At 32.6% G+C, this 13,057-nt stretch overlaps 1 long non-coding RNA gene across 6 annotated transcripts in view; it reads left to right on the top strand.

The window, feature by feature from the left end:
* The window catches only part of LOC107845998, a 9,548-nt gene extending 6,362 nt beyond the window's left edge, over positions 1 to 3,186 (top strand). For 4 of the 6 annotated variants that reach the window (XR_001667148.2, XR_001667150.2, XR_007045942.1 and 1 more), the window contains 4 exons: positions 1,841 to 1,983; positions 2,076 to 2,161; positions 2,494 to 2,676; positions 2,827 to 3,186. This is a non-coding gene — a long non-coding RNA (uncharacterized LOC107845998). Of the gene's footprint in view, positions 1 to 1,216; positions 1,984 to 2,075; positions 2,162 to 2,493; positions 2,677 to 2,826 lie in introns of all 6 variants that reach the window. The other 2 variants (XR_001667149.2, XR_007045941.1) reach the window with 2 other exon arrangements.
* The last annotated feature ends 9,871 nt before the right edge of the window (positions 3,187 to 13,057 follow it).

The following is a 13,057-nucleotide window of genomic DNA, read 5'->3' as shown; positions in this document are numbered from 1 at the left end:
TTGTTTTTGGAGTACATGCCCCATTATAATTTAATATGTCCATAATATGCATTCTAGTAAAATATTTTGACTTGTCCTCATTTTGTTTATAATTTGGTTTGACTTAGGAATGAATTTGGTTTTATTGCAAACTTTGCAAGTTAATCGGCCTTACGGTGGAGGGGTTTGACAATGATACAATGTAGAACTTGTTACTGTTATCAACTCTTTGGTCCCACCAAGGGAAATGTTGTTTTTAGTTTGCTTGTTCAATGATTTAGATTTTCCACCAAAGAGATAATATTCATGCTTGTGTTGTCATGACAACCTCATTCAAATTCTACAAAGATGTGGTATTAATCCCATGGCAGGTATCCCGGCCAATTATTTCGGTCATCACAAAAAAAGAAACAAAGGTTTGTTCCCATAGTGAATCCGGCCATCACAAATTCCAAGTAGTGAATGATTCAACTTTGATTTTTTGGTTTTTGCTTACTGTAAACTTAGGTAAATTGGTGTATTTTTGTCTATAAAATGCTAAATTTCTCAACCAAAAAAGAGAAGCCGATAATCCCGATTTTGCTTAGGTATTTATTTGAGACCAATAGTGAAGAATGTGATAGAACTACACTAGATTTGTTGAAACCATTTCCAAAATTTAATGTCAATCAATATATGATACCATGCTTTATTAGTTTGTTTGTATCTTGCTCTAAAATTTCTATCTAATCTGCCAAAGTTGGGACCAAAATATGTGAAACAAGTCTCTACATAGCTGCTTTTGCATATAGTAATAGTAAATGCCACTATCCATGTTCTTGACATTATACAGAAGAATTCTAAGAAGTTTTATAAAGAAAAACTTCGGGATTATTTAAGCTCCTCTTATCTTTGTAGTGAGGTTAGTTACTACTCTTACTGAAGCTTTTATTAGATTCGATGAGATGGTTAGTGGGACACAACAGAAGTATTTCATGTTGGGAGGGAAAAGAAGAGGTGTTGGGAAGACTAGTTGTGCTGCTTCACTAGTAGTAAAATTTGCAAACCATGGTCACCCATCTCTTGTTGTTTCAACTGATCACGCTCATTCTTTGAGTGAATTTTTTGATCAGGTACATACTGCATATTTGTCTTCTCAAAATTCTATCAAAAGAGAAATTGACGTATATAATCATATAATAAGCTGATTTTCAAATAGGTAAACCCTGAGAGAATTTCATGTTTTTTCTCTTTGTAGTTTTTATTGAAAAAAAGGCATGTAGTGACACCTCATGCTGATTATTCCTTTCTCGGCATAACTAGAGAATAGTAAGTTTCAATAAAATTTCTCATTTGATATTAAATTTCACTTTCCAGAAGTACACGATATCCTAATGATGAAATGCTTTATGTATTATTAAACATAGTTGTTGTTCCTCTCATTTATTGTTGTGAATAGCTATTCCCTATCCTCTATTCTATGGGTACAGTAGCAATTGGTACACATCAGATAGTAGATTCAACTCAAAAGCACATATAGTTGTGTTTGGGCAATACAACAACAACATACCCAGTAGATTCCCACAAGTGGACAATAATGAAACTAATACAGTAATATAAAATTAGTAGTATGATGGCCATAATATGATTCAAAAATGTTGGTGTTCATATTCCAGATTCTATAATTAGGAAATCATCTAAAATACAGGCTGGAATGCAGATTACTCTCGCAAGAATGTAGAAATCCAACTACTTTTACTGTAACTCTGGCATGAAATCCACCTACGAGAGACTCAACTCAAAAGATTAGTTGAATTGGGAACTTTTAAGGAATAAGTACCATTAAATAACATAAAATTAGATTCTACCCGGTTGTGAACAGGTAAAAACAAATGAAGAAAATTACAAAGGAGAAGAAAATGTCAAAAGCTTCATGTTAAAAGTGATGTTCTTAGATAGCAGCGCTATCGTTCGAGCATGCTTCATCACAGATGTCCAGGACTGTTTCTATCACAGTAGAAATTGGTACACATCATTTGTACTTTTCATTGTAGGCTCTTCAGTTGCTTTCCCTGCTTTTTGTTCTTTTTATGCCATTTTTTTTGTTCTGATAACAGGTGAGAGCTGCTCTGTGAAAAAAAAGCTTGATGCAACGACCGCTACAGAAACAGTATATCAGAATAAGACAAATATCCTCTTTTGTGTAAGTTATTAAAACCAATTATGGGAGAATACTATATAAAAAGGGAGCTTGGAGCATGATTTTTTCTTAAATGGTCCATCATGCTGATGTGTTTGACAATGCATTATGTAAGATGATAATACTGTCACATATTTTATTCAGTATCCTTGATGAGTGTTACATGTTCACGATTTGATTTAAAAATTAAAATATGGGTATTTGTGAGTGAACTTTCTCTAGGTTGAAGTACATACTTGAATGTATAGGATGCTGATCAGTATTCTTTACAAGGTTACACTTCACAAGCTAGAGTATAATATGGTTGTCATTTTTCTAATACATGTTTTGGGCAGGTGCCAAAAATTTATGTAGCTCAGGCAATCAAAAGCTCCCTGCTCCTTTTGGGGTTGTCGGTGAACAAGCTAAAATTGGTTGTGGAACAATTGTGTAACTTCGACATTAGAAACCAAAAGTTGGGAAAGGTGATAACTACAACTCCTTAGCTACTACTGCAGAAGCTTCAGGAATTTCATCAGGTAAGAGTTAAAATTTTAGTGCTCACCTATCAACATAAGCACAAACAAATGCAAGATTGGGCATTAGTTGTGATTGACATTGGAGTTTCAGGTTTTGCTTTGTTATTTTAACCAGCTTGACATTGCATTTTTTCTCTTGATCTTACACAGACTTAAAGAATCATGAATCAACAAGGATGTTCGAGAAATCATCAGAAAGCTAAAATTTTCTTTCAGCTAGATCACTGGCAGCTCAACTAAACAAACAAATAATAGAACACATGAAGAAGAAGAATACAAGCTACATAAAAAGGTAATCAGCTTGCTATCGGTCAGTTTGAAAATCAACATGTATCATCCTCAGCTCTTCTTGGTAGCAATAAGGATAAGTCCATTGTTGTTCTGTTTGAAAGTGAACTTAAGTTTTAGTCAGTAGTGTTGCATATTTTTAATTATTAGGTTTAAATTACTAGGTTGTTGCATATTTTGAATTATGAGATTATTAATGAATGATTTTTTTTGTAATGTGTATATATTGGTTATAATTTATTATGTATGTAAATAAAAATTACGTTTATACGAGTGGCTATTCATATAAATCGTTTCAATTTAATAACATGTGACAACAATCTTGTAATAAATCAATAAACCATTGCAGTAGGTAGTCAAGAAGCATTGCAATAGAATAAAAAGTATGTCGCAATCGATGCTATTACAATGATTTAATGTCGTTGCAATAGAATTTATTGCAATGGTTAGTAATTGTAATAGATGAAAATAAGCGTCCCAATAAGTAATGAAATAGTTATAATAGGTACTCAAAAAGCATTGCAACAGAATAACAAAAGCATCGTAATAGATACTACTGTTATGTTTTAATGTCGTTGCAATAGACTCTAATGCAACGGCTGCTAACCATTGTAATAGATGAAAATAGGTGTCTCAATAAGTCAAAAAATAACCGTCGCCATATCTTGACCTATGGCGACGGTTTCAAACAACCGTCGCCATAGCTTGACCTATTGAGACGGTTTTAGACAACCGTCGCATAAACTGTTGCCATAAACCTATCGCAACGTCCACATATAGGACGTTTGTTGAAGCATCGCGGTAGAGCTATAGCAACGATTTTGTTGTCTATTGCAACGGTTTTGCAACCATCATAGAGGTAATTTCCAGTAGTGCATTTTTTCAAGAACCATTGCTTAAGCACCACTTCTTGTCTATAAATGCCTTATTTTTTCCTCCAATATATACACAAAATTTTGAAATGAAAAACCTCTTACTTTTTTCTAAAAACTCAAGTATGATTTGCAAATTATTGAGTGCATTCATAGTTCGACAGAGTTTGAGAGTACTGCTATTCTATCGAAGTGATTCATTTTATCCTGAGAAGATATATTTTATAACCTCGGATACTTTAGAGGAATAATTTTACTAAGGACACACCGTGAATTTGGTGGATTGAATCTTCCAATCTTCATTTCTTTCAAAACGTTTGGTTTTGCTATTTTTCAAAAAACAGTTTGAACTTCATTTTTGTTGTTCATAAGTTGGATTAAACTTATTGGTAAAGTTCAAAGTTGTGAATACAGAGTTACAATTTCTTTTAATTGTTCATACTTTAGTTTGAACATGTGTTTGAAATTTTTATTAAAAAAATACAGATTTTACTAAAGTCGAAAAACATCTCTTTGGTTATAGAGTTATAACCTAAAAATATCTCTCAAGCTTTAGTGAAGATTTGCGGCAAATCCTACAAGGATAGCTAGTGATTTTTTACTTCATCGATAAAGGATTTTTCCATGAAAAAATTATGTGTTGTTTACATTCCATAATTTGCTTCATGTTTAGTGATTGAAGAATCAACCCACAGTGGGTGACAAAGAAAAAAACATTTTTTCTTGGTCTTGGTTTCCTATCCGGTGCCCGCATTGGAGCCCCGACTAGTCCGGATAGCGCGTTGCAGGGTCCATTAAGGTGGCAGCGCTCTCAACAGAGTTTTTTCCATACCCAAGGTCGAACCCTCGACCTCTGTTTAAGGGTGGAGCAGCCCATCCACTGTACCACAACCCATGTTGGTGAGAAAATAACATTTACTCAGGCTATATGGCCATAATTCTCCTCCTTAAAACTTGTATCACATGGGTTAACTTTTAAGGTACATTAATCACTAGTACTGTACATGTTGGCTCTCTTGATCAATATATATGGCACTAAGTACATTCTTGTGTCATGTCTATTTCTTTCATATAAAAGAACTAGATGCCCAGTATGTTATTTTTTGTCTCATGTGACATGAATAAAATTTAGATAATTAATTATATTTTTAATATGCTTTTAGATAATTTAATTTATTAGCTATTGCAATTTACAACACTTTTTGGGCATTGTAATTTACTATTTTAAGTTGTTGCCTGTTGTAATCTATATACTCTCCTTGTCAAAAAATTTGTGGCATTAATAGTCAATTATATTTTTAAAATAATTTGAATTTTTAATTATTGTGATTTATAATATTTTTTCTTCAATTCTAATTTAAGTGACGCTGAGATAATTTCAAAATTTAATCATACATCATGACTGAAGTAGCAAAACAGACATGTCTTAAGTGACTCATAATAACTAATTAGAGGTGATATAGAAAAATTGATATAAAAAATAATTTTGAAAAAATTTAAGTGAGTCTCATATAAGATGTCAAGTTAATTTAAAACAACAAGAGTTAATTTATGTCTATTTTTTATTTTTTATTAAATATTATTAAATGTTTAATACTTAAATGAGTTATAATAATTAATTAGGAGTGATATAATAAAAATACGATTGAAACAACTAAAGTAGATATGTCATAAATGTCTAGTTACTTTTTCTATTAAACATGATTAATTTTTTAATACGTAAGACCCAACCAAATATCACGATGTAGCAAATTAGACATGTATTAAACGAGTCATAATAACTAATTAGAAGTGATATAATAAAATTGCTATAAAAAATTGTGAAAAAAATTTAAGTGGCTCTCATTTAAGATGTCAAATAATTTAAAATATCAAGAGTTAATTTATCATTTTATTTTATTTTCTATTAAATATTAATTTTTTAGTTTATTTTATTTTCTATTAAATATTAATTTTTTAGTTTATTTTATTTCTATTAAATATTAATTTTTTTAATACTTAGATGACTTGTAATAATTAATTAGGATTGCTAAAGTAAAATTACGATTTAAACAGCTGAAGCAGATATGTCATAAATATCTAGTTTATTTTTTTTATCAAATATTATTAATTTTTAAATACACAAATGACATATAATAATTAATTAGAGGTAATATAGTAAAATCACGAAAGAAGCAGGAACGTCGATGAAATTTTAAAATGCACAAATGACATATAATAATTAGTCAGGGGTAATATAGTAAAAGCACGAAAGAAGCAGACACATCGACGAAGAGGTGCTTGCTTCTTCGCATTTCTATATATGTATGAAAAAAATTTAAGTGGGTCTTATATAATAAGATGTCAAGTAATTTAAAACATCAAGATTTAATTTATCATTTTATTTTATTTTATTTTTTGTCAAATATTATTGTTTAATACTTAAATGACTCGTAATAATTAATTAGAGGTGCTAAAGTAAAATTACGATTGAAACTGCTGAAGTAAATATGTCATAAATATTTTTTTAATTTTTTATTAAATATTATTAATTTTTAAATATACAAATGACATATAATAATTAATTAGGGATAATATAGTAAAATCATGAAAGAAGCAGGCACGTCGACGAAGAGGTGCCTGCTTCTTCGCATTTCTATATATGTACTAGATATGGAAGCCTGTGCAAGCACGGGTCTAATGATATTACAAGGGAGATGTTGCATATTAAAACTATTAACATACAGGTTTCGTACATTAAACTGTGATTGTTATATCAAAGCGCAAAAACAAACTATTAACATGCAAGCTTCATACATTAAAGTGTGATTGTTACATAAAAGCACAAAAACTTTGTTTATACAACCTGATTCTGTGATGCTGGTACAGCCAAGTAAAATTCATTTGTACATGCTATACATTGTGATAAAGCTGGTAGAGGCCACCAAAATGTTATTGTAGTCAGCTATGACAGAAAGTTCAGAGAATTGAAAAGTTGCAGTTAAGAGGAGGAAGATCTCTGCAGTTACCTAAATGCATCAAGTATATACATAGATAATATAATAAAAAGAGAGGATGAACGTTGTACTTACCTGCTGAGGTTGAGATGCTGCGAATGTTGGATACAAAATGTCAATTATTTTTAAAATATTTCACTTGGGTAGAATAGTTCACAGTAGTTGTTCAAATAATGTATATATTAGTTGTTGAACTTACAACATTTAATTGATCCGAATATAATTGACAAGCATAGGAAAATTACAGATACATATAATTAAGCCATATAACAGTAACCCCATAGTGGATAACCTTGTTTCAGGATAAGAACCTCAAGATATCAAAAGGGTTCACCAAAAAATATATAAAGGTTGAAACTTTTGCACAATAATCTCAACATGAACCAAACCCACAAGAGTCAATATTTCATATTCATTCAAGAATTTACATGCACCAAGTGACCTTATTCAAGGTTTAAAACCTTTATCAAACTAAAAGGGTTCACAGATATATAGATGAAGATTCAAACTTAGCATGCTAATCGCAATATAAAGTCAACATTGACACAACAACCCCAGAATATTTCATAATCATTCAACAATTTGCATGACCTATTCAACCAAATTCAAGAACCTTAAAAAACCAAAAGGGGTCACAAAAATATAGATAAAGATCCAAACTTCCTCACAATAACCCCTAATAAAAATGAATAGGGGTTATATAACTATAGCAAACAAAGCTTAAAGAAAGTTGATAACTAAGGAATATGTTGTAAATATGCTTCAAGAAAATAGTGAAACAATGACAGTTATATATACTAATAAAATAAGTTATCTTTCTTGTTTTGTCTTAGCAAGTATGTAAATATATGTTGCGCGTAGAATGTGATAAGTATCTCGTGAATTTAATAGAGATGTGAAAACTAATTCAGAGATAATGATTATTTAAAAAAAGTGGGAAAAAGAGTGGTGTTCTTTCGATGAAAATATTCAACGGTGAAAGTCACACGAACCAAAATCATATTTGAGGAATCTATCTTTAAGGCTAACATTCTAAAAACGTAAGTGTTAAGACATAATTAATCCAATTAATATCAAACCCGTCATAATCAAGCCTATTAATATCAATGCCATCAACCAAAATCTTCAAAGTACAAATTCATAAGTGCAGGAATTTAGATATACACAACAAGGTAGGAATAATTAAGTCGCATAATAGCTAGCCCACAGTAGCAAATTCAATTTTAAAAGTATTGGTACCTTCATTTTTTTTGTTCTCGAGGTGGGTGGGTTGATTTTCTTTCTCTTACCTGCCTCTCAAGAAAGAGTGGAGTTTCAGTGAAAGAGGTGATAGCTAGCATACCAGTTTTTGTATTAGGAAATCTGAATAATGGCTTTTGTAGTTGGAGATTAAATAATTTATGAGCGAGCAACTGGTTTATGCGGGCAATACACAACAGTGTTGCTAAGTGGAAAAGAAAAAAGATACCATGATAAATAAAAGTTTGTCTAATGTAGGGGTTTTATTTACTGTGAGAACAAAATTTTAAGGAAATAAGTTTTTCCTGTTGTTAATTGTATGTATATGTGTACCTGGACAGCAACCCGTTTATATATTTGTTCGGTAGTTAAGGACAGCGTTCTTTCACCCAGAGTTTCTGAGATCATTACCACAATTGTATCACTGGCATCCATGATGTTAGCCTCGAAGTGGCACCTGTGATTAACGTAGAAGTGTAAATGAAATGAACCAGTCCAAAAATATTCAATAGTAGTTCCCAAGATCCTTTTTTTCAACAAAACAGAGAACAGAATATTTAGTACTCCTGGAAATGAAATGCAGAAGTTGTTTTTCTATTTTCAGTTTGCATGTACTTGAGTCAAATAAACTTAAACACATATTTTAAGAGAACAAAACAAAGCTCACATCAAATTCAGCACGGTTCCAACAATAATAGTAACTAATAAGAGCAAAATATGAAAAACTTTATCTCACAAATTGGAAAAACTTTGAAGTGGCGATGTGGGAAAACCAAATTTTCATGAACAACTATATTTGTAGACTGCAATAACAGAGAGTACTATTTATGTGTTTCAATGTTTGCTTCAAGAAATACACCATTCTCAAAATTTTAAAGTAACAACTATTTCAGGTACAAAATACACGTCTTGGAAACCTGCTCCCCGAACTTCATCAGCCTGTGTCCAGTGTTGCCAACCTTTTTGCAAAGCTAACCACAAATTGGATCTACGGATAGGCTGCATATGAGGCTGCAGAATCAGATGCTTTCAAGATACTCTATGAAGTTGAGAGGTTTCCAACTTCTTAATGCTGAATATGTTCCCTTGTTGTAGTTGAGTGAGCCTGCTAACTAAATGACCTTGTATCTATTGCATAGTCTTAGGAAGCAAAAAAGTTTGTGCCTAATATGATTGTATACCAAATAGAGCTAATTCATTCTGTAGTCTACTAAGACAATAATCTAGATGAACAATAGCTAATTCTTCCAGTAATCTTTTCTACCAATGGGTAATATTGTTAAATAGACAACTTTCTAACAGCAAGAGGAACTCCTAAATATTTATAAGGAAATGATCCTACACTATAGCCTATTCCAAATTATAAAGCTCACCAAATGTTAGTAAGTTGTCCCTTGTGTCACACCCGCCTGCTAGAATTACAATTTCTCCAAGGCTTCTACAGCCGAGGAGGCACCTAGGTGTATTTTCCTTCATCCACGATGAGCATGAGTTGGTCACGATATTGTATTTGTAGATAACCTAGGACTTTATTTCGTTTCTAAACACAAGAAGTCCAGTACCAAATGCCAGTGATTCCTTGTTAGCACACATGAAGCGTTCGTTTGATGTCATCACTGACAAATGTATCCATTAGTTCTTGATGTACTAATAAAGATACAGTTTTTTCTTTATAAAGATACATAATTATCTCCTGATACAGTTTTTCTGATGTTGAATCTAGCGAAATACATAATTACCTACCCATACATCAAATAAAAGATACATAATTAATTGAGATTTTTGTGATTAATTTGTATGGGTAGGAATTTACGTAAGTATGTTAAGTTAAGCAGTATGTTTATGTTATAATTTTTCGCTAGTCCAAATACGCCAGTATGAGGATAAGGTGTAATACCCCGGGAAATTTTTTGTTGAAATTTTGTGCGTAAACGTGTTGGGTTTTATCTTCTAGAATGAATTATAAATTTTTCCATGCGGAATGTATTAGATTATGACCCACCATTGCGTAGAGTATCGAATAATCTTTTCAACTATATGTGGATCATCCAAAACAAGAGACGAGTTATGAACATTCCGATCGAACTGTGAATAGTACTGAACAGTAAAACGTGCAGGAAAAAGTACTGAGGCCTGGCGTATTTTTTCTCTAAATTTAAATGATCATAATGATTTTTACATAATAATCTGGGTGAACTACTATATATTAACGGAAATCTCTGCGAGTCCTCTTTTCAATGAAATTGGTTTCATCCAATTTGTCTATCGGAACAAAAAGTTATGGTCGATCTACTTCAGCCTATCAAAAGTGAATTTTTAGGTCAACTTCAAATGATCATAACTCCTCGTACACAATGATCTGGGTGAGATACTATATATCAACAGAAAGATATGAGAGTTCTCTTTCTAATGAAATTGGTTTCATCTAATTTGGATATCGAAGTAAAACTTTATGCTTGATCTACTTCAGACTATCAAAACAGTCTACCAAAGGACAGATTCGAGAATTATTTGATTTTTAGGGTCGTTTTGGTCATTCTCCCTCACCCAAAATCCGTCCAAACCCTATATTAAAGCCTATTAGAAGCATTATATGTTATATTTCATCAAATTACCTCAAAAATAAAACCCTAAGCTCCTACATCCAACTTCAAGAACCTCCAAAGTTCACAATTAATTCTGCAAATTTATTCAAGATTCCAAGTTCCTAGTTCAAGAGCTTCAAGAACCTCCAAAGTTCACCATTAATTCTGAAAATTTATTCAAGACTCCAAGTTCCTAGTTTAAGAACTCCAATAACTATCATTCAAAGACACGATTAACATCTCAAAAACGAGTATCGATCTAAAGTTCATCATTCAAGGTATGTGGAGTTTTTCAACAAGAACTCTCTTTCATTCTTTTGCCCAAAAGTAATTTTCTTTACAAAGGCATGATTTTTATTTGATTTTTACGAATTTGATGCATGAACCCATATCTTATGATAATTATTATGAAATCTTGATGTTTATGATTTTGAAAGATGAATTTACATGTGTGGAGATATAAAGCATGAATCTTGAACGATATTTATCATGATTTTGATATTTGGGTCATAAATCCCTATTGAAAATTGTGTTTTTTTAAGAAAGTGTGTGTTATAAGCACATTGATGTTGAGTATTTGAGATATTTTGAATGATTTGACCTTTTGGTCTTAATGGAGTTGTTTTGAACTCAAGTGTGAAAGAAATCAACAACGTGGTTGATTTTGATAGATGGGAAGCATGATGGCTCCCGATGTATATTTATATATTACTAAAATTGTTTTGTTGTAGATTGTCTTTGAAATGATCTGAGCTAAGTCTGGGAGAAATCTTTAGCACCGAGTGGGAGGTATAAAGAGACCTTACTTCCTTAGAACTACATGCCCCCGTAGGAGTGAGCCTGAGGCTAATTTATATAGTGATCACAAGTTTGTGTGGATTTGATATCGATAGTCCTACTCCGATGGCAAGGATAGGACGGCTCTCCCCAATGTGGGTTATACGTTGGACTCCATGTAGCTCAGATTTATGTCGGTTATAGGATCTCCCAGCGTGTGTGTGTTTCCTTGTGTCTATGGTGAATGGTGAAGTTATTTGAAAGTGGAATTGTAAAAGTTATTCTTTCGAAAGATTTAAATGATATTTACATTATGAGAATTGATATTCTTGATGAACTGAAAATGATTGACAAATTATATGATGACTCACATGTGTTATTGTACTTATTTCATCCTCTCATGATTATGATGATTTTCTTCGAGCTATGTGAGTCTTTCATACATCCTGCATATTTCTTATAAATATTTATGATGATGATATTTATAAAACTGTATACACCCCCATATACTTGGTTCCTTTCCATGGTACTGACCCACATCTTTAGATGTGGGCTGCATTTTCTCAGAATGTATGTTCAGATGCTCAGTTCCAGGTTCGATAGTGATTCTTTAGGCATGCTGTTCTATATCCTCTGTTGTGGTGAGTCCTCATGTTTTGAGGACGTGATGTCTGATGTTGGTTTCACGGAATTGTTTACATTTGATAACTGAGTATGAGTCAGTTGGGGCATATCTCAATGGCTCGTTGGTTTTATTGATTTTCTTAGAGTCTTGTCAGACTAGTATAGATGTTGGGAGTTGACTAATAAGTCGTATTTTGTTATCTTTCTAAAATTATTTTATTCTTGAATGATGATTACTCTATTAATATTTGAGGGTTCTTTATGGAAATCCCGTTGATTTTTGTTAAATTGAATGAAAATGGCTCAAAGGGCTAGCTTGGGGCTACTCGTAGCCTCAAGCACCGTGTGACGCTCCGAGACTCATTTTCCGAGGCGTTACAAACTTGGTATCAGAGCCTAAGTTTTTAAGGTGTCCTAGGGAGTCTGACAAGTAGTGTTAAGTAGAGTCTTGATCATTGGTGTGTAGCGCGCCACATCTATGAGCAAGAGGCTACAAGACGTTTTAGGGAAAAGTGTGATTCTTTCTTTCAGAAGTCTATCGTGCTTAAAGTGTCTCTCTCTGCTATTGATTTGTGCTCTCCTCTTTCAGAAATATGCCTCCACGTCGAGCGAGAAGAAATAATGATGGTCAGCAACCTTAACCCACTGACCCATTGAATGAAAATATGTCTCATGCTAAATTTTGGGCAGCCTTTCAGGCATTGGCCTAAGCTGTTACTGCAAATGTTTAGGCCAACCCAGCCTTGACTCCACAGCAGTAGAGAGGTGATTCAGCTACTGCCAGGATTCGTGACTTCATGCGGATAAATCTATCGAAATTCTATGGGTCCAAGTCTAATGAGGATCCACGGTTGTTTTTAGAGGAGGTGCGGAAGATTACTCAGGTGATGTATGTATCTGAGGAACATTGTGTAGAGTTGGCTGCGTATAGGTTGAAAGGACTTGCTTATGACTGGGTTATTTCTTGAAGGAAAGGTAGAGGTGAGGGAGCTATCCCTAC

Source organism: Capsicum annuum, chromosome 10 (assembly GCF_002878395.1).
Source record: "Capsicum annuum cultivar UCD-10X-F1 chromosome 10, UCD10Xv1.1, whole genome shotgun sequence".
In the NCBI taxonomy this organism is placed as follows: Eukaryota; Viridiplantae; Streptophyta; class Magnoliopsida; order Solanales; family Solanaceae; genus Capsicum; species Capsicum annuum.
This window is presented reverse-complemented; position numbering and strand designations above follow the sequence as displayed.